Below are 23,264 nucleotides of genomic sequence, written 5' to 3' on the forward strand. Positions count from 1 at the left end.
AAGATGGAGTTCATAGGGATAGAGATCATCCTTTTTTGTACCGTCTTAATTTAAGGGGTAAACGCTCAATTTATGGCAGATTCAGGTGCTCATTACATTTTAATCTTGACAAGTTCCCTAACTGTATTTTGAGTCCTCCCGACATGAGGTTAGTTGACATTGGTAATGATTTGTTGAGCACTACAATAAGATGAAAAGTGTACATTGCAAGGGATATGTCTTGCTTGTTGGGGGTGGCCCCAATAAAGAGATGTATTCATATGGTGAGAATCAAGTCATCCTGATCAGGCTTTAGAAGAAGTGGCAAAGTAGATATGTTGCAGTGTGAGAAGTGGGAAGAAATGTTTGCAGAGTATTTAAGAACGAGTTGGGGTGACTTAAAGCGTTTGCACACAAAATTGTGCTAAAAGACTGGGTAGTCCCCAATGCACATACACCATGTTGTGTGCCATTGGTGATGCGAGAACCTGTTAGGAAACAGTTACAAAGATTTTTGTGATGATAATATTATGAAGGGGATTGGTGCATTGGAACGTGGTTTTGGCCAAGAAGGCTAATAGGGATCTAGAGTTATGTGTGGACCTTCAAGAACTTAGGAAGGCCATTTAAGTGTTCCGACATACTCGACCCAACACTAGCAATATCTTTAAGACAATCAAAGGGGCAACTTACATCATTTATCAAACCTGAAGCAATTTACCGTTTCAAGAGCATACCTTTTGAACTGGCATCACCTTCTGCTGGGTTCTAAAGGGCAATGCATTACGTTTTCCGGGCAATAGAAAACATGACATAATTCTAGTATGATATTCTGGTATTCAGAGAGAACAATGAAACTCATAACAGAGTGTTGAATATAGTGTTAGATGTTTTGCAGAAAAGTGGGTTGACTGCCAAGAGTGATAAATGTAAAATTGGAAAGAAAGGGTTTTAATATCTGGGCACTGGCTGCACAAAAACATAGTATCGCTTGCAACAAAGCCAATTATAAAGTCTCTCGCTGCCGCCTTAAAGGCATCCCAAATGGTGTGCTTGGGGACGGGGGAATTATCATTCAAGGAGAAAAACTCATCTGAGAAAGTAATGAAGGAGGTGGTAAATTTGGGGTCTAAAAGAAGAGAATTGTTAAAACGCCAACGTTTAGGACCAACTGATTTGGGTAAAATGTCCAATTGAACTAAAGTTGGGGCATGGTCAGAAAGTAAAATCGGGCCAATTTCAGCATGGGTGAGAGTTTGAACAATGTTGTGGGACACAAAAATGTAATCGATCCTGGATTGGGAATGATGGCATGGAGAATAGAAAGTGAATTCTTGGAGTTCTGGGTTACATAGACGCCAAGCATCAGTAAGTTTATGCTGAGAGATGGTTTGAAGAAAGGATTTATGTGACTTGTTAGGAATGAAGTGTGCCTTGGAATTTCTGTCCAAAAAGGGGTCTAGGGGTTGGTTACAGTCACCTGCCAAAATAAAATTGTCATCAGTAAATCTGGTAATGTGTTGGGAAAATGAATGCCAAAACGTAGGATCACCAGTAGTAGGTGCATAAACATTTAGTAGAGAAATTGGAACATTCTTGACAGAAAGCCTAGCATACGTCCAGCGGCCGTCAGCATCCGATTCCTGAGCGAGCAAGGAGTGAGAAAGAGCTTTATGACATAGGATGGCCACACCATTACGTTTACCATCCCCAGGAGAATAGTAAACATCGCCCACCCAACTTCTTTTCAGTTTAACAGATTCTTCAGCAGATAGGTGGGTTTCTTGTAAAAAAGTAATATCCCCATTTAAACGTGCAAGGTGTGATAGGATTCTCTGTCGTTTGATGGGAGAATTAATGCCTTTAACATTCCAAGTAATTACTTTCAAAGACATATCATAAAAATAAGAAGGAAAATATCAACATGAAGAAAAAAGATGTGAGAAGAACCCAGAGGGGAAGAAAAGCCAAAGAGAATGCGAAAGTCTGTAAGAATCAATACAAAGTAAGGTTGAAAAGAAGAGTGTGGGAAAGAAAGAGAGAGTAGAAAAGAAGGATTTAAACACTGTTGACTTAAAAAAGATAAGAAGGTAGCCCAAAGAATAGAGAAAGTGATGGAAAGAAGTTTATAACAGAAGAATTGTCGAAAAACAAGAGAAGAAGACACCTGTGGAACAAAGAAAACTAGTGAAGATGAGAGAAAAAAAGGTACAAAAAGGGAAGCGAACATCAGGGAGAAAAGGGAAAACATACTTACGGAGGGTAAAAAGGAGGAGGGATGATCACCAGGGAGAGGAGACGAGGAGAGAAGAGTGAGGGGGGAGCGCCAACTAGAGGAGGCAGAGCATCCAATGTAAGCGAACGAACAAGTCGAGGGGTGAACGCAATACAAATCGTGGAACCTGCAAGGAAGAAAAACAAAAAGGAATAACGTGAATGAGAGAAGAGGGGAACAAAACAATGGTGTATAACGAGAACGCATACAAAAGACACTAATGAAAATTACATATTCATCCAACAGGGATGTAAGAGAGATAGGAAAGAGTCAAAAAGGAACAAAGAAACTGAAGATACTGGGAAGCCCAGAAAAAGGCAAACAGCAAAACAACCAACAACAAACATGAAAGATGCAATGTGATTAGGACAACAAAGTCATATCAAGCAAGATTCACGGAGGAAAAGCTGATGAGGAGCCAGATGAGTCCATATCAGATGTTTGCGTTGCGTTCAAAAAACTTTGGAGACGAACAGGATCCTCGTAGGTCGTGGTCTTGTTGTTGTGAGTAACTCTGAACAGGCAAGGATGAAAAAGGCCGTATCTGGCTCCGATGGCACGAAGCTCTGGTCGCATATCCAAAAAGGCTTTGCGGCGACTGGCTGTAGTTTTGGCGTAATCCTGCGCAAAGAAGAGATTGGATCCTAACCATTGGAGACGAGGTGAAGCACGAGCCGCTGAGATGACTTTGAGAAGGTCAGTATATTCTAGGAAGTACATGATGACACCTCTCGGCCGTGAAGAAGGAGAGGGAGTAGAAGGGAGGCGACCCAGTCTGTGTGCACGCTGGATGTTAAGCGTAGTACCCTCAGGCAGATGAAGAAGTTTGGGTAGAAATGATTTGAAGAAGGCGATGGGATCAGTCCCTTCACAATTCTCTGCCAGGCCGTAGAGACGGAGATTGTTGCGTCTATTTCGGTTCTCCAATTCTTCAACTTGCTTTTGAAGAGAGGAAATCTGAGACTGCATATGTGAGACCTTGGAGGACGACTCTTGGAGAGAAGACAAAGAGTGTTCCACTGTTGTCACCCTGGCATCCATCTGAGACCAGTTGTCGGTAAGAACCTGCAACTTAGAGTTAGTTTCTTCCATGAAAGGTCTGAGGGCACGAATTTCCTCCAATAACAGCTCCATGGAGACAACCGAAGTGGATCCTGTTGGTGATGGTGGATCTTTTTTAAGACGTTTCGTCGTGACTTTACCTTGAGGCTGGGCAGGCCGCTCCGTGGTAGACTGCGACATCTGAGTGACGAGCGCCTGAGAGGCCTCGAGGTGCGCCAGTGCAGAGAAGACTTTTGAGTTTTTAATGAAGACACGACGTGGAGTTTTGAGAGTGCGAGGAATTGCCCTTCTTTCCATAAAAACAGTTATTGGTAAGGAGAAATAGAGTTCAGTTGTGTTCACTGCGAGCCCATAGACAACTGCAAGTATAGGCAGGAACTCTTGATAGGAGAAGGGCACCTGAACTTCCAAAAAATAAGAAGAAGGAAAAGAAGGCTATCTGCGCAGAATTCAGGAATGCCAGGAAATTAGGCAGGTGAGTGGAGCATCATTCGAGTCGTTGGAGGAATTAACACGTTGATGGTGGAAGCAGAGAAACACCATGGCACTGAGATATAAAGAAAAAATGGCACAATGTGGTGCTGGAGAGGACCATCAATGAAGGAACATCACAGATGCAGGGAGAGCAAGTAGAGAAAAACGTGCAGAAACAATGCGCAAAACTGCTCCAAGTTGTGAATAGCCATGAAAATAAAAGCGTGAGGAAATGAAACGCTTTTAATGGAGAGTAGGCTACAACTGCGTGTGCATGCAGGTTACCTGAGGTAAGAGGAATAGCAATTGCTTAAAATGGCCGCCAAGGTCTTGAAGTCGTGAGTAAAACTTGCCTAAACTCACTTAAAATAGCGTCATGATTTAAACTTCTGCAGCTGTGGTGCCAAGATGAAGAAAGTATCTCACCAGGAGCAGCTGAAGGTATGGAGGACTCTGTGGCAGGCTCGCATGTTTTCAGAACGGGACCGCCGTAGTCCGCGATGACAGGATTCAAGATGGCGGGCGCGACCGTCACACAGCCGCGTCCGCTACAAAAGTAGCGAAAATGACCATTGCGCTGCTCGTGCGCTGTCACAGCCAGAAGCGCGCTGGTGTCCTCGGCCTCCGATCCAGGAAAATATAGTTTGCAGGCGGTGGTGAGGTCGGATATGCGGCGAACACCCCTTCCGACCCGGAGCGCTCACATTAGAGCCGCCGTCCTCGCCGGGCGCCAAGCCAAACATGGTATCTCTTAAGTTAAAGTTTTGAGAATGCCCAGTGAGTCACCACAGTGCAAGGATCAGCTACGATTACTTCTGGGATTGGGAGAGTAATGCTCTTGTTTCATACAAATGTTTGCAGACAAAACAAAGTGCATGCGTAAATTAATTGTGATTAATGCTACAATTGAGTGGTGCGAGAAATAATTTATACAGCTAAAAATGTGGATAGCTAAAGCTCCTGAATTTAAATGTTTTGACACGTTTGATAAAATAATTATTAGCACAGATGTTATCAGTGTGGGTCTAGGTGCGGTGTTAATGCAGTATTGTTGTATAAAATTTTAGGACCCTATTGTAATTTCCCCGATTTATGCCCTTATATAGGTATAAATCACCATATCCTTAAATAGGCACAAGAATCATAACCATATTTAGACATAGCTCATGCAGTCCACTAGTTCTGAAAATCTACAATGATTTCTTGGAAAACTTGGCTTCAGCAGCTAGGGACTTCCCCTTGCTCAAAAATTGACTTGTCCAAGAACTCATGGAGTTTTCAGAGAACTGAGACTCTTTGATGACGTTATTATGTCCACCTTTAGGTCAAACTCTGTACCTTCAAGGTATAAATATGCCCACACTTGCCATAGCAAACGCACAGTGGTTTGGAGCAGTTTGACTATCTACTTGCCCGACACATCCTGCTACAGCAAGTGCTGAAGGAAGCCGACCCTACAGCAGACGCACTGAGAGAGACGCTGTCTTTTCTCTTGCCGAGAAATCCAGCTCCAGTGTTCCAAACTACCCTTGCGGGTTGTTGGGAAATTGAGTCCTGAGCCTGACCTTCTTCATTCCAAATCAAGGTACGGAGCTGATTAGACCCTAAGAGAAATCTTGGACAGATTCTTGGCAAAGAATATTACATTTATGCTACACCTCACTTACTTCTTCCCTCGTACTAAGCTTAGGTTAGGTACATCGGGGTAGGCATATTTTAGAAGCACCAGTTGAGAACTTTTAGCCTCTGTTATTTATGTATGTATTTATCTATGGTCACCATACAATGCTCTTACAGTATTATTTTTATTCTACTCTTTTTACTGTATGCATTATATTTTCAACCAGTTTTACGATTGTAGCAGTTCATTTCCTATGCTTGAGAAAGAAGACTGTTCAATAAATCCAATTTTGAAAATGCCCGTCTCCCTATTTCTCTACACCTCTGGTGAAACGAGGCATGCACGATTGACTGAGTGAATTATCTATCTATTGTTTCCACGACTCTGAAGATCAGTTTTATCTTGGGGAACTAAAGTTGTCATGTTTATGCGGTTGTCAGAAACTAAATCCCTTCTTGTGAACTCGAGAAAGTTTCTAGTGACCTCTGAGCTAGCTGGCACTCACAATTAAGTCTAATATATTTCGATAGAGACCTAGTCGACATAAGTCCTACGTCACATCTATAGGATATATTATTCCAATGCGCAGAGCCTATTGGGAATATAGGAACTACACTACAGTACAGGAAGGGCAAGCAGGTCACCATAGCATATTCTTCACCCTTAAGAGGTGCTGAAGTGGCATATTCCACAATTGAAAGGTAAGTGTTAGTGTGCTAGTGGGGTGTGAATCATTTGTTAAAAAATGTGTCTGAAGTACGGAATTTGTGATTCGTATGGACCTTCAATATTTTATGGACTGTTTTACTACCAAAGGTCCAATTGAGCTTCTCCCAGAATGTTGTGATGGTTTTGAGAATGCTGGAATATTGTTAAAAGATGGAGAATGTTCCAAGCAAAAAAAGATGTTTTGGCTGATTGATTGTCATCTTTAACAGCACATAAGGGTGAGGTGTGTGAGGAAAGTGATGAAGAGTGGCCTGTGGTAAATGTGAGTGAGACCACAGAGGGATGCATATCACGTGAAGAATGGGTGCACACTGTAAGGGAAAAAAAATGTTTTAGAGAAAAAATTTAAATATATTTATAAAGGTTGTCCAAAGAAATGAATAGATTTCTTATTGTGAAGAATCTTTCTGAAACGTTACACCGAGTTGTTGGCAGTCGACAACATGATGTTGAGAGAACTATTGATAATGCCAGAGATATTGAGGTGTAGAATTCTGAAGTTGGCACATGAGGGCCACATTTGTATTAGTGCTACTAAGAACAGAATTGTGCTGATTATTGATGGCCTTGTCTTGCCAGGATTTGGACAGGGCTATAAGATTCAGCTTGCCCTGTACTTGGAATGATAAGTCACAATGAATTGTGGGGTATCCACCTGTGGAAAGTGAGAAAACAGATGGGCCATGGAAGGAGATTGATTTAGATATTTCTGGGCTGTAAAATGTGTTGGTATCTTGTTCCAAGTATGCCATGGTGATCTTTGACTATTGTTCAAACTGGCTGTATTTAAAATGCACCAACCAGTTTCTAGAGGAGATGTGGGATAGAAATGGAATATTGGAGATCATTGAAACGCACAAAAGTGTACAACTTGTGACTCTACTGATGAAGGATTTTTTAAGGTAAATGGAGTTGAGCAATTAGATCATCTGTCTACTATACCCAAAGCAATGGTCTTGTAGAGAGGTGGACCCGGACTATGAAGGAAAGGTTGCAGTTGGCTGGGTCCAAACTGGAATGGCATGGTGAACAAAAAAACGATGGATTTAGACCCAGATCTCTGTACTGGAGTGAATGTATGACATTGTTCTGCATTCTGTCCATCAATTGTTCTTTTTGCATTTGTCACACCGAGTGGGATGGGCATGCCCAGACGTGGGTCTCATGCTCTCTATGCCACTAAAATCAAGCTATTCTAGCTGATGAGGGCTGAAAGCCCAAAACCGGTCCTAGGATGCTTGTTTCCATTCCAGGGAGGACCTGGCCTGGCAGTTCGGGCTGGACTGTTCTCATTGGGCGCTGGGTCAAGACGGATTTGCATATGGCTGGCTCAAAACTGTAATGGCAAGATGACCAAAAGAAAACAATGGATTTAGGCCCATATCTCTGTACTGGGGTGAATGTATGACATTGTTCTACATTCTGTCCATCAATTGTTCTTTTTGCAGTTGGCATTGTGTCAGATGGTCAGAGGAGGAATGCAATAAGCAGGTTGGTGTGGGCGCATCGCACAATGTCCAACAGTATTACTAGAAGAGCACCTTTTGATGTTATGAGAGGAAGGAAGTCAAGAGTGCTTTGGCCAAGGGTGTGGAAAGGGGCAAATTGGGTGTTGATGTCTCATGAGAGTGGCAGTGAGCTGGTATGTAAAGTTTTTGTGTGGGTGATTGGGTACGTGTAAAAAAAGGACAGGAGGGTAGTAAGGGGTTGTCTAACTTTTCCAAACCTCTCCAGGTCAGGAAACTGAATAGATACAATATTCTGTTGAGTGATGGCAATGTGTGGAATTACAAGAAAGTGGTAAAATTGCCTGCATGTCTCATGGAGGGTGTGTGGAATCGTTTTGATGACTGGTCAAGCATGGCATAATTTTCTGGGGCTCTGGCTCTGCATCAAAAAAGGATCAGACAAGGTCCCAAGTGGTTAAATGAATATGAGATGGAACTATGGTGGTAGATTTTTCTGTCTTATTAAAATTGTGATCACAAAGTTTTACTTTTTTTAGGTTGAAATTGCAAATTAGTTTGTTATGTTACATTTTCCGCTGTTAGGTAGATTATTATCCTTTATTTTTGTGTGTTGAATTTTACTGACTTTCCCGTTTGTGATATTTTATTTAATTGCATGAAGGGGAAGATGTGTTGCATCGTTAATTTTGATTATGAGAGTGTTTATCAGCATTCTTACTCTTTCTCTTTTTTAGAATGTGTTGATTCATGAGGAGACTTTTGATCATATGTTTACAGGCTCCCTCCTTTTAACCACAGAGCGAATAAACTCCTTGTTACTTTCCTTACGCCTGCTTCCTGTCTCTGGATTTATCAAATAGCTTTAGGTCACACTAGCTTGGGTGGTTGCACATAGTCCGAGGACCTACCTCCCCCAACAGCACAAATTAGTTTGATTCTGGTTAAAAAGAATTTCAAGTACTAGATAAATAGTCGATACAGTACTTAAACTCTGGGGAAGGATCCATAACTTCAGGGGTAATGCCTGTCTGGCTCAGGGCTACACATAGTCCAAGACCCCTAACCCAACATCTTGGGTTTGTTTCACTCTAATAAGATACAACATAGTCAGTCAGTACAAGTTACAGCTTTCAGCAAAAGCTCCTGGCTGGCTCGGACTTCAAACCTGATCAAACAACTCTCCACACAAAGTCAAAAAGCAATGAGCATAACGACCAGTCTCATTAATAATGTTGTGCAGAGTGGAAACAATGCAAGATGTACTTTATAAGCTACTTGCCAACTCCTAACAAGGGACCTAGTCAAGTGGCCCAACCCAGCCTCTTCCAGGCTTTGATGGGCACAGAGGAGTCCGCGCTATTTCCGAGAGTGGCCAGGAGCACCCATGCACGTGCTGGGCAGCAGAAATGGTCTGCACATTTTGTATCAAGTTACATGATTGGTGGGCCGTCACAGCCAAGTATAAGATCTTTGGGGATTTTGTACCCCTAAGGCCAGATGTAGGAGCCCTAATACCGGTAGGAAACGGCCGATTTCGGCCGTTTCCGACCGGTATTAGGGTTTTCAGATGTAGGGGGCTGAAAAATACAGAATCGGTATATTTACCGATTCGGTAAATTACCGAATCGGTAAATATACCGATTCTGTAATTACAAATGTAGGTGGCACAGTTTACAGTGCCACAGGCCCTTAAGAGTCAGTATTTTACCACCCAATCCAATTGGGTGGTAAAATACCGAATCCAGGTGTGCATGCACATGTGTGCATGCCCACCTATGCCATGTGACAGACAGACATGCCCTTAGGGCATGTCTGTGTGCCACATGGCACACATGTTTGTATTTAGGGTGCTAGAGGGTGTCAAAGTGACACCCCCTGCACCCTTGCTGGAATCTGTATTTACCGAATCGGTAAATATCGATTCAGTAATGCCCATTGATTCCTATGAGCTTCAATGCCCATAGGAATCAATGGGCATTACCGAATCGGTATTTACAGAATCGGTAACTACCGAATCTTAATGATTCGGTATTTACCGGTTCTGTAATACCTACATCTCCCCCCCCCCCCTATTTTACCACTTCTTAAATACCAAATCGGTAAAATTCGGTATTTTAGAAGTGGTAAAATAAAATTACCTATATCTAGGCCCTAGTCCTGAGACCTCACTAGCTGCTAGCTCAGTCACACACAGCCACAGAAATGGCCAGAAATGAGAAATGCAGTAGGATAAAAATAGTGTCACATTCAGGCTGACACAGTGTGGCAGCCTGAATGTGACACTTTCAAGAAAATAAAGCAGCATAAGTACAATGAAGAGTTGATAATATAGAAGAAAACTTCAACATTTAGAATGAAGGAACCAGCTGCCGTGTTGCATCAAAATCCATTCAGTCTTAAAATGTATCTAAAAAAAAAATACAGCTGGGGATTAATAGTCTAATGACCAGTGACACGGCATGGCCTGTGCATCTGCGTCATCCTCGATAAAATATACTATCACTAAGCGAGCAAATAGAGAGCTGGGGACTAAGGTCTGATTTTGAGTGTGGCAGGCAGGGTTGTCGGCCTGCCAAACCCTCAGTCTGCTTGCCTCATTTAGAGATGAGCGGACCCTAAGTAATCTTTCACTGGAGCCCCTTTGTCTCATTTGACTGAATATTTCCTCTGAAGGCCCTACATAGGAAGACAATTATACTGCCTACTCTATTTAGGGTGAATAGTGCAATCCTTTTTTTCCTAAAATAAGTCTCAAGGTGTAGGGTAATTTTTTTTTTGTTTTCCAGAAACAAACTCTTGCTTTGGGAGTTTGTTTGTGAAAAACAAAAAAATTACAAAAGTTTGAGAGACAGCTGTCAAAACCGACAACAGCCGTCCACCAAACTTTTAGCACATTGAAAGAAACCATCATGATGATGGTTCCCTTCAATGTACAGAGATGACCACCGGGCCACATGTACTCTCTAAATTTGGTGGGCGAGTACCATCGAGTTGGAGGACACAATGTCGTGTGCCTTATCAACAGACACTACTCCATCTAGGGTCATGGATAAATAATTAGCAACATACAAAGCGAAGCCTGGTAAACTTAGGCAATGACAGAGAATACAGGACTGTGGACTAAACAGAGTCTATGTTCTTTTCATTAATTATTTCTTGATGTGAATAATAAACATTCATCGTCATTAAATTAAAGCATCATATCAAAATGCATAGGTACAATGAAAAACCTTATTTTATCTAGTAGACAAAATGGGTTTGTTTTCCATGGCCCCAAACAATATGTCCTGGGGATCAGGATATAGGAATTCCACCCCTTAGTATTTATGACTTCGTTATGTTATTAGCTGCACAACAAAAATAATTTTTCACTTTGTCATGTACCATGTTGCTGAGGCAAGGCCACCAATACTATAATCTCAATCTAGATTTTGTCAAATTTCTTCCAAAGAGCCTTTCCTGTCCTACAGCTATTATTTTGTCCCATATAGTTCCGGGTGGTAGTAATTTTTCCCTTCTGCGTAATCTGTCATCTATCATGGTCAATTCATCTCTAACCTCAAAAAATATATTTTCTATTTCTGTTGTTTTCCCAGTCAACAGTGTTGTATCATAATGTGCTAGTGAAAGTAAACGTCAGGGGCATATCGTAAGGGCTAATTACAAAAGGCTACCCCCATAGTTACAACTTGAAATGTCTCATTGCCCAAAAGCAAGCTAGGACTTCATGTTCCAATGAAGAATAGTTCAATTCAGATCTCTTTAAAACTCTGAGGTAATAGTCATGATCCTTTCCTTGCTATTGACTATTTGTGTTAGTGTAGCACCGAGGCCTATTGTGCTGGTATCTGTAATAACAGTTGTATTTTTTGACACATCAAATGATCCTATAAAGGGTGCTCTGAAGATTTCTCCCTTCAGTTTGTGAAAGAGAAGAGGAGTTTCTACAGACAAAAAAAAGTAGACCGCTTTTTGTTTTAGAAGTAGTCTTATTGGCTCAGTAATACTTGATAATTTTATAACAAATCTCAAATAATATTCAGCCATACCTAAAAATGACCTGGGTTCATCCTTATCACTGGGAAAAGGTGCTTCACGGACAGCTTCAAAAGATTATGTATAAGTTTCCTGTCTTTGAAAAGAGAGTGCCCTAAGTAGCTGCCTGAACCTACATTTATTTAGCACTTGCTTTTCTTTACAGTAATCCCAACATTGATTCTCTCCAGAATCAGCAATTTACTACTATCAGGAGGTGATGGTGGGTCTCCCAAATTTTTGGAATTAAGATCCCTCAGAACTACACTTAAGTTGAATGCTTTTTAAATAGCTTTGTTGGTGAGAACGATAGAGTGCGCCATTCTGAGGCTCAATAGGCTCGATGACTTTGGCGTTGGTGAGTTTTCCTATTCAACTCCTAAGCGGTTATGTGACTTAATGGGGAACTCAGTGAAACTTGTGGGCCATTAGAAGGGCTCCCTCCTTTAAGTGAATTTTGTGCTGAAAGTTATTTTTAGGATGTTCAAATTTATCTGAAAATTCCTCCGGGATTTCAAGATAAACTGCATCAATAATGATGGGCTTCCCGGAGGAGGAGCTTCGCGGGCAACCAAGATGGCCGCGTAAGCTTGGAGCTCCGAAGACCCTCCGATCCTCCGTATTGATCCTGCTAGCTATCCTGTCCCACGACGGTGGGAATCAACAACGGTGTTGATGCTGACGCAGCGCCCGGTCTCAGATTGAAAATCCGAGTTTCCTGGACCGAGTTACGCCGTCGTGAAGCCAACTGGCGATGACGCCATAGTAGCCTGGCATTGTTGGGGCTGTGCGGGGCCCGCTTCGGTGCACTTCGAGCTGAACTGACATACTTGCTGGACCCGGTGGCCCTGTTGGTCTCCCTGGCAGCCTGCTTTTTACTGCGGGAGGTGGAATGAACTGTTTGCTTTGATCGAGTGGTGGTGGCGTACTTGGCTAGCCCCCTTTTGGATCACATTGACCCGGTTGCTCAACATGGCGGGCAGAGGAGTTCCAGACAAAGGGAAGCCCCCGAGAGTCAGCAGAAAACCCATCCATTCGCAATCCACCATCCCTGAGCGCTTCTCCCACTCCAGGGGATCGCCGGGGTCATCGAGCCATACCAAAGATCCGCAACGAGACGTGTCCCCAGAAGATACGGAACCCACCCTCCGGGACGTGATGGGAGCCATTGCTGGCGTGAAGGCCGAGATGCATAGCCAACACGAAGCGCTGTCCAGTAAGGTGGATACCCTCAAGATTGAGCTTAACCTCATCAGGGCCGACCTCGGAAAAACCAACAACAGAGTTAAGTCACTCGACATTAAGACGTCGAGTTTGACTTCTGATGTGTCGGACATGCAGACCGAGGTACGGGACCTGAAGGCGGCTAATGTGGCACTTGCTCGCCGGCTGGACGATTTTGAGGGACGGGCATGGCGCCAGAACGTCCGTATTACAGGTGTGCCGGAGGGAGTGGAGGAGGAGGCGGTGGACTTGTTCGTGGAGGACTTGGTGGAGAAGCACTTGGCGCCGGGCGGCTTGAGTAAATTCTTTTCGGTTGAGAGGGCTCACCGACTGCCTGGTGGCCAACCGAAGTTGGGTGCGTCCCCGCGCCCCATCATTGCTAGACTATTCAATTACCGGGACCGGGACGCCATCTTGCAAGCATCGAGAAGAGGCGGCCCGCTACTGTTTCAGAATGCGGACATCAACTTCTTCCCCGACTTCACCCAGGCCGTCCAGAAACGCCGTCAGAGTTTTATGGGCGTGAAACGGAGGCTGAGGGAGATGGGGCTACGGTACTCTATGCTTTACCCGGCGAAACTGCGCATTGAACATGGCGATCGGACGGTGTTCTTCGATTTACCGGATGCTGCAGGGGACTGGTTGGACACTTTGCCCCAGCGACGGACCACTCCAGAGGACCAGTCGGAGGGGGCGTCAGGAGGACCAGGTTCCCAGGAATAAACTTTATAATGTTGGCTTCTCTCTGGGAGGGATGCTGAGGACGGCATCAATCACTGACACTTATTTCTTCTTTTTTACTTCTTCTGTTTTCTCAATTTGGAGGGTAACAGGGGGTGATAGGATGTCTCCTTTCTCCTCTGGGGGCTTTTTGTAGGTTAGTTCTAAGGGGCGACAGGCACACTGCTAGTTGGGGTGGCTTCTAGTCTAATGCAGGGGTGCAGGGTGGGGGGTAGTTGGGTTGTGTGCTTCCCTTTTGCTCTTTTTCCCTTACTTTTCTCGTGGCTAAGGTATTACTGTTTTGCTTTCATCATTTCGGTGGCTGCTTTCTGGGTGGGATGGCTGGGACGGGACATCATTGATGATGGGGGGTAAGACCTTAAATGTCCTCAGCTGGAACGTGAATGGGTTGGGGGACCGTATTAAGCGTGGCGTTGTGATACAAATGCTTAAACGTTAAGTTCCGGACATTGTTCTCCTACAAGAAACTCATCTTATTGGCAATACTTGTAAGGCTCTGAATAGGAAGGGGTTCAAAATGGGGTTCTACCGGGTCCCGAGGGGTGGGGATAATGATGCGCATGTCTCTCCCCCTGGAGGTGGAGTCCACGCTGGTGGATGATAGAGGCCGCTATGTAGCCGTGGTGAGCAGGTGGGAGGGGCGCACCCTGGTTTTGGTTTCGGTTTATGTCCCCCCGGGGTTGCAAGCGGCTACCTTCCAGGATCTTGGTGGCGCCATTTTGGGTCTCCCGGAGGGGCTGTTGATACTGGGTGGGGACCTCAATTCTGTTGTTTCAGGCACATTGGATTGTTTCCCGTCCAGAGATCTTCGCAGTGCACAATCATGGCTCCCGGACTTCATGAGCACCATGGGCTTCATTGATTGCTGGCGACTTTTACACCCCGCGCAGCGACAATATACTTTCCATTCTGGGGCTCATGGCAGTCTCTCTCGCATTGATTACATTCTGGCGCCTTCGGCCCAGGCACAATCTGTTGCTAGTGCCCGTCTCATGGCCAGGGGTATCTCGGATCACTCTCCGGTTTGGGTGTCGTTTGACTTTGGCATTGTGGCGGCGACTAGGGTGGCGCCTGGTATTTCCGCAACCCTAAGACTCGAGACCTCCTTGCTAAAGCCATCGACCTGTATTTCACCGAAAATACGGGCTCGGTGACGTCGGCCGTTTCCCTTTGGGAGGCCTTCAAGACTGTCCTTAGGGGGGAGGCATTCTCCTTGATAGCCGAGGTGCGCAGACGATGGGATGAGGACTTGGTGCGGTTGGAGTCCGAAATCGCGGACTTGAATTCTCGGTTAGCGCCGGGACCGACGCCAGAGCTGCTCCATGCTCTCTCCCTGAAGCAGTCGAAATACAGGGCCACTGCCACGGATGCGGCCAAGGCGATGGGCAGGGAACAGCAAGGGAGGATATACGATGCCGGAGACAAGGCGGGCAAGCTTCTTGCCTGGCTGGACAAGAAGAAAATGGCCTCTCGGGTGGTGCCCGAGATCCTGGGTGATGATGGACTGGTGGTTACTGACCCTCCCGCTATTGCCACGGCGTTTGAAGACTACTTTGAGACGGTTTATACATCAGTCTCCGCTCTGACCGAATCCGACTCGGCCTCCTTCTTGGAGGAGGTTGAGCTACCTTGCTTGTCTGACATTGAGCGTGATGACATGGACCGTGGCATAACGGTTGACGAGGTGGCGTTGGCGATAAGATCGTTGCGCTCCGGGAAGGCTCCGGGGCCCAATGGTCTCCCAGTGGAGCTGTACAAAATTAAGGCGGACACTGTCGCCGCGCCCCTGCGGAATATGTTCCTGGCAGCTCGGGATGCCGGTGAACTCCCGCTTGATCAACGCCTGGCCACCATAGTGGTCATACACAAGGAGGGGAAGCCCCGAGACCTTTGTAGGTCGTACCGTCCTATTTCCCTATTGAACGCCGAGCCCAAAATTCTGGCAAAGTTGTTGGCCAATCAGCTCGTGGGTGTGATTGCAGACTTGGTCCATCCGGACCAGTCTGGTTTCATCCCTCATCGGAACACCGCCCTTAATCTAAGACGGCTTCACGCCGTCATGGCGCGAGCGCACATGCTTAGTGAACCAACAGTCCTTGCCTCGCTTGATGCGACGATGGCGTTCGACTCGCTCGAGTGGAACTACCTCTGGGCGGTGCTTTCTAAATTTGGATTCGGCCCTGACTTCATTAGTTGGGTTCGGCTCCTTTATTCTTCCCCGATGGCCAATGTGACGGTCAATGGCCGCTTGTCAGCCTCCTTCGCTTTGCGCAGAGGTACTAGACAGGGTTGTCCGTTATCGCCGCTCCTTTTTGCCCTGGCGCTGGAGCCGCTGGCCGCCTGGTTCCGCACTCACCCTGATATTACTGGTATCAAATGGTCTCCCGGCTTTGAAGATCGCGTCTCGCTCTATGCGGACGACATTCTTTTGTATCTCACCTCCCCTTGTCGGTCCTTAATTGTGACATTTGACGTGCTGGGTACCTTTGGTAGATACTCGGGCCTGGTCATCAATTGGTCTAAGTCCTACTTATATGTGCTGCGCGGAGACACTCCGTGTCTCCCTAGAGGTTGTGCCATACAGGTCTCACAACAGGGCTTCAAGTACCTGGGCATCTATATTTCAACGGATGCCCGGGTACGGTATGCGAACAACTTGCTCCCCCCTCTGGCGCGCCTTCGGCGGGACGTGGAGGGTTGGAAGAGACTGCCGCTGTCCCTGTTGGGCCGTGCGGCGCTGTTCAAGATGATGTCCCTGCCGTGGTTCCTCTACGCGCTTCAAAACACACAAGACCCAGTGCCATCTAAATACTTCGGGTTGATTGAGAGCCTGCAGCGCGCTTTGTTGTGGGAAGGTAGACCGCGCATTGCCGTCGTCAAATTGACCATTCCGTGGTATGACGGTGGTATTGCCTTGCCGGACATACGCCGCTATTATTGGGCCTCTCAGTTAGCTGCCATTAATCATGGCTTCTATGGGCCGGCGGTCAATCCGGGATACGCCATGGATCGCTGGCTTATGAACGACGGGATGTACTACAGAGCGCTGTACTCTAGATCTCTGGACCGGAAACTGACCGGTCCCACCAGGACTGCGGTGCACTTGTGGAGGGCGGGGACTAAGGCTCTGGGGTGGAAAGATAGGCTCACCATGGCTACTCCCCTTTATGATTCCGACTTATTGGGGAAATTGTGGCACTCTAAGGGGTTTGACCGGTGGGACCATATTGGTATCTCCAAGGTGGCGGATGTGATGTCCAAGGGGGATATCAAAACGTTTGCTGCTCTACAGGCGGAATTCCAATTGGGGGCCACGGAGTATTTCCGTTATGCGCAACTGAGGCACGACCTCACGTCTTCCTTGCCTGTGGGTCGAAAAGTTCCCGAGTCATCCCCTCTTGAGGACAGAGTGCTGGATGGCCACATGCCGGATAGTGCCATCTCTCTGACCTATAAGAAACTTATCAATGTACGGACGGACTTGTTGGTGAAAGTGCGAGACCTCTGGGTGAATGATGGGATTGAGATGGATGACGAGGACTGGCAGTCAGCGGTCTCCTCCCCTTTTGGTCCAGCTGAAGGTGCTCCACAGGGTGTACGTCACTGGCCCCAGGGTGATTCGTATGGGGCTCTCCCAGGATGGCCTCTGCAGGAGAGGATGTGGAGCGACGGCCACTTTCATGCACATCATTTGGGAGTGCCAAGTCATCGCCTCCTACTGGGAGCGAGTGCATGCGGTTATGAGGGTTGTGACTGGTGTGACTTTGCCTGCGGAGGCTCGACGCTGCCTGTGTGGGGTCCGAATGATTATAATACTGCTCAGACCCGCTGGGTCACCCTGGGTAATATGATTGCTGAGAGGGGCATCGCCCAGAGATGGGGTGCCCCGACCCCCCCCACGGTTAGCCTTTGGAAAACCAACATGGACTGGTGCATGCTCCGGGAGAAAACTGTTTACGTAGCCCGGGGTAAGCCCAAAATGTGGGGTCTGGTCTGGGGTGCCTGGAATTCGTATAGAGGAGACATCTGCGTGCCCCCAGAGACAATTCAACCGGAGGTCCATCTCTCTCCATAGTTTCCCCCTTTCCCCAAGTTTCACGTGGATCGATCCTGAATTTTGCTCCCCTTTCATATGTTGCTTACATGTACTGGTTATTTCGTGATGCTACTGCTCCCGCCTCTCCCCCTGGATATGTGCCTTACCGTTTTTCTATGCTCCTTTGCCTTGCCAACTTTATCTTCTTCTTCCTCTTTTTTCTTTCTTCCCCTTTCTTTCTTTTTCTTGTCTTTCTTAGATTCTTCTTGTTCATTGAGTTCATCTTTAACATTTATAAAATTAAACCTGATTGCTCCTTTTTCTGTTTTGTACACATTCCCGAACTGCTTTACCATGCTGCCTAGCCTCCGGGATGTACGGCTGAATAGCGGTGTACTTTGTTTGGTTAAATAAAGGTTTTCCCAAAAAAAATTTAAAAAAATGATGGACTTCCCAACCAAAGGAAGAGGATCCATTTCATTTGAGTAAAGCATTATTTCACTTGTCTTCTATTGTCGCCATTCTAACAGACTTGAGCCTCTTTTTGCTAAATAAACTTTTCCCACTATGGATCTTCTTTCAAACGTAGCGCACATTCTTATCATGCATTCTAAATGGAAGGAGTCTTGGTTATAACCATGTGTTCTAATGTGTGCTTTTTTCAAGCGTGAAATTAGTTGACAGACCTTCTCATGGAAAACCCCACTGTCAATTAAGGTGTAAAAAGAATATGGGTCAGCTGTTTCTTTTATAATTTGCCTATCTAGATCAATATCTCAACTGGGTAGTTCTACATTTATGTTGGCATACTTCACTTGAACACATAATTATAAATATTCTCTTCTCAGCTTTCAATGGTATTCATATGTCATTTGGTATCATAGCATTATATGCACTGGCATTATGCCTCCGTTTGAAATTGTGACAAACTGAGTTCCTTGCATGCAAACTATGCTGTTGGCCTAACGACGCATATTACCACAGAGAAAATATTTAGACATAGTGGTCCGGACACCAGCTTTTGTCCTGGTACTGTACGTGGATTGAGAGATATATTTAGATTTTTTGTGTCTTTCATTCACATACTTTTTATGCTGCAATCAACTTCATCTCATTTACACAATCCACTGTTAGTTCAATGCTCTCACCAGTTTCTCTTGTTTCAGAGAAACCTAGGTTTTGCTCAAGTAGATTCTCCTGGAAGTGGGGATTGTTCATGCATCAGACAACTTGGGGCCAGATGTAGGTGGCCAAATACCGAGCGGTATTGCCGACATTCGCAGAATTTCTGTGTTGCTGACCGGTATTTTGCTGAGAGCAATGTAGGTGAGTTTATACCTACTTGCAAAATAAGGAATCGCAAAATTGTGATTCCTTATTTTGCTCTTGCATTTAAGGAATCGGAAATAGCGATTCCTTAAATGCAATGTAAGTAGCACAAAAAAAGTGCACTTCAGCCTTAAGGAATCGGTAATTACCACCAACATTCAAGTTGGTGGTAATTAGCAATTTCCTTTAAAAAAGCAAGTTTTTGCTTTTTTTAAAGTGCCATGTACCACACAGCCACGCACTTAGGGCATGTATGTGCACCACATGTGCACACATGCACATTTCAGTGGTGCAACAGGGTGTCCTTTTGACACCCTGGCACCCTTGAAATAGCTCCCGCTATTTGCGATTCTTTAATACTGAATCACAAATAGTGAATATCTTCCCATTCATTCCTATGGGCCTCCTTGCCCATAGGAATGAATGGCTAGGTATTCCTTATTAACGAATCTCAATTAGTGATTCGTTATTAAGGAATATTAATGAATTGCTAATATTTTAGCGATTTCTACCTACATTCAATTTAGCGAGTCCTTAATAGCGATTCGGTAAAAATCGCTATTAAGGACTCGCTAAATTGAATTTACCTACATCTGGCCCTTGGTCACTTATCAAAGAGTCACATAATTGACCTAAGTCAAGTCTTAACTAAACTACTTAAAATTGCAATGTAGCTTTAAAGTCTCTCATTATTTTCTTGAACACATCCCAAAAACAAATGCCTTTTTAATACTACATTGATTTCTCCTCCAAATTGTTTTACAACTTTCTAAAAGTTGTTTGATTTACATATCCCTGCTTTCACCACCTTTTCCCTAAATATGTAAAACAGCCGTTGTAATGGTTAGAATTAATGGAACGAGCAGGTCTAAAATGTAGTAACTGTGTTCAAGAAATACATCAACAGTACTGGATGTAGTTTATACACCCTGGTAAGGTAATAACCTCCTGTGCTCATTTCAGGATATTACAAACCTTTTGTCTTTCTTTTCCAATTTGGTTCCCTTCCTCCTCACTAATAAAAGGTGGTGAATCGGGAAAGTCCCAACCAAGGAGGAAGTACAGGGTAATCCTTGGGCATGCGTAGACATTTTTCCCCGAGTAGTGTAGTCCTTCCCATATAGATAAGCACAAAATAGAAACTGAGTGTGGTATATTGGCCATGCACCAAAAAGGAAAAATGAAGCACTATAAATTAAATTAGCAGCTGCTTAAATGAGTAGATATCAGGGCCACTTATTGAGGAGTCATCCATTGCCTGCGGGCACAACCAGGAAAGCGTCCACGCTGTTTCAGCATTGCAGACAGGCTAACCTTTTCATATTGCACAATTGTGGAAAGCACTGTAGTCCTCCTGCCTCACTTTGCAGGAAGGCGGATGTCTCTGTGCTGCACAATCAGGGAACATCAAGAGAAGCGAAATACCTCGCCCGGACTGCTTGCACAAACCACTTTTGGTAGTTTGATCAAGACATTTAATTTTATTATCACAGTAATTATTCCTATCTCATTCCAAAACACTTAAATCAAAGTCACTGGTTAATTGTACACCATACTAGCCATTAGTAACAAGTCATGATTGAACATAGAATCAACAGACACAGCCAACCAACACACAAATGTCTGCTATCCCAACACCAATATGTGAGCATATGATAACATTAAATGAAACAAAACACAATGAAGAAAAAGTACTGTGTCGAGTTCAATTCATTGACAGATCATAGAACGGTCCAATGTCCATAATACCTTCATCTCTGTGCAATCAGGGAAGGCATGTCAGCAAGGGATGCACAGTGAAGATGTACCAGCTGTCGAATAGCTATGCAGGCAAACAGTCTTAAAAGCTAGCAATAGGAAAAGTGGTGCGATTCAACAACGTTGTCTCAGCTGAGACTGCCAGGACCATAGCTTGCAGGGAAGAGTAATAGTCAAGATGGATGGGCTCTAACATCACAAATATAATTGTTCATAAACTCACTATGGATAGAGAAGTAAAGTGAAAGGCGGAATTTAGAGGTCGCATCTGCATCCTCTTGCTCTGCCTTTGCCACACCTGGCCTCAGAGGTGGCAGAATCAGTGCTAAGAACACAACGCCAGACCCTTTTTTATTATACTAGTAATGAAAATGTGTTTATTATTTATTATTGGAGTGGTAAAAAGTGGTGCAGAAACAGGCTCTTCACTGGCAACTGAAGTGTTTTTACATGCATACATATGAGAATATTCTTGGAATAGGGGACAACCATGGCATATTGGCATTATTTCTTAGCAAAAGGGAGGTCATCCCTAGTATATGGGAGGGGGCTACTATGACAAAATACTGTCCCTGACATGAGAGGTCATTTTTAACATAACAGTCACCCATGGTATATAGATGGCATTAATGGAAACATTCTGGCACTGAATGTTGTATGTAACTTTTAGCATAAGTGGAGACCATGACAAAATGCAGGCCTGGCACAGTGGCGCTTTTTTGACATATAAGGGAACTCATAGCACACTTTGCAACACATAGAGTCAACTCCTGGGGAAAGTCAGGTTTCAATGGCTTAGCACACCATGAATGTACTGCAATCTATAACAAGGGCCCTTTCAGAGGCTATTGCTTTTTAACACATTTATGTGAAAATTGTGCTTTAAAATGAATGATTTGATCACAGATTTTCAAAATGGTCTCAGGGAGACTCCCCCTCCCGCCAACCACCTTAGAAGAGGATTGGCTCACTCACTTTGCCTGCTTCAATATAGGGACAGTATAACATCCCACCACTTTGAAAGATCGTATCAGCACCATCATGTAGGCGGCATCCGAAACATACATTTGTCTGTGTTATATTAATGATGCAGTTATCATAGCACTTTGGTGATGTAAATGATTGTGTTGTCATCAGGGTTACGATCATGTGACATCACTTTATAGAAGATTCGGGGTTATGTGGTGTCACCTCCTGTGATGTTATTAAGGGCAAAGAAAGTTTGATGTCACTTCCGTTCACCCTGGCATTTTGGTGAATCGACCTCCATAGTCTTTACTTCATATAGGAAGCATGATGTTGATGAAATGTGGAGCAAGAGGACATCTGACGAACAGCACAAGGCATGGTGACCGCAAAGCTCTCATCAGTGTAATGAAGAGTCTCTATAAATGAAAGGTGTCCACTCTTGCACCTCAAAGATTATCCTCAAGATAACAGAAAACTATTGCCATGTTACATGGTACTATCCAGGTAGGCGAGAGACGAACCACTTGGAACAAAGGAGAAAGTGGTAAAAAAGGGAAATGGTTGTACCAACATAGGTTTGGAACAATGGACCATTATGACTTGTACAATAATTATAAGACCAAAAAGAGTGGAGCAAGGTTTCGCATGTAAAGCGCCTTGCTTGGACTCAGCCCTCTCAAAATAAACTGTAATATACTAATAAACATGTTTTGTCTTATTAACAATGCAAAACACGACATTTCTAGTATCTAGGGGAAACTTTTCTATGTGCTTTTACTAACAGTAACTCGAATGCATTAAAATGGCCCCCGCAACGCTGGAACTTTTCTGCGCATGCGTCTGTCATACTCACGTGACATGCTTTGGTGGGAAAACTTTGCTTCTGCGCACTAGAACTAAAGATGGCTGCTCTATGTTCTCATGTGCTAAAGCTTGCATTGTTGCTTTTACTAAGTTGTTTGTCCTGCCTAATCCTTAACGCTGTAGTAAAAATAAAGTAATTGGAAAAGAGTAGAGACAAGTGGTATACAGTGCATTCATTTATTTCTTGTTCTAAAACTGTTTCTCTTCTATTTTGCATGTATCGTACTTTGGGCCTGATGTAATTTTGCGGCACTCCATCTTGCAAATCCTGCGACTGCGCAGAAGAGCTCAAGAGTCCAGAAGCCATGACATTGAAACCCGGCCAAGTCCTGAATTGCTAGAAGATGTTCATGGGAACCTTACCTCATCACCCTAGGAGAGGAAGCTCAACCGAATTGTTATATTGCGTTGTAGTTCTTATTGATACATTCACTGCCGGGTGGAATAAAATTGCATGGGAAAATAAAATGTTAGGCAGGAAAATAAATCTGAATATTGAAGAGCATGACCTCATAACTGGTATGGTGTGATGACCTCTCCTTGTCTTTTGACCAATCAAATTGCCGGAATTCACACATTTGCAACATTGAGGGGTGGTACACTGCCCTGGAAAATTGTATAACTAAGGTAGGCTTAGCTAGTTAGAATGTCCAATTTGTCCGAATAGCTGACCTGTCACTGACCCAACGCACTCAATAG

The sequence above is a fragment of the Lissotriton vulgaris genome, chromosome 2_1 (assembly GCF_964263255.1).
Source record: "Lissotriton vulgaris chromosome 2_1, aLisVul1.2, whole genome shotgun sequence".
Taxonomy (NCBI): Eukaryota; Metazoa; Chordata; class Amphibia; order Caudata; family Salamandridae; genus Lissotriton; species Lissotriton vulgaris.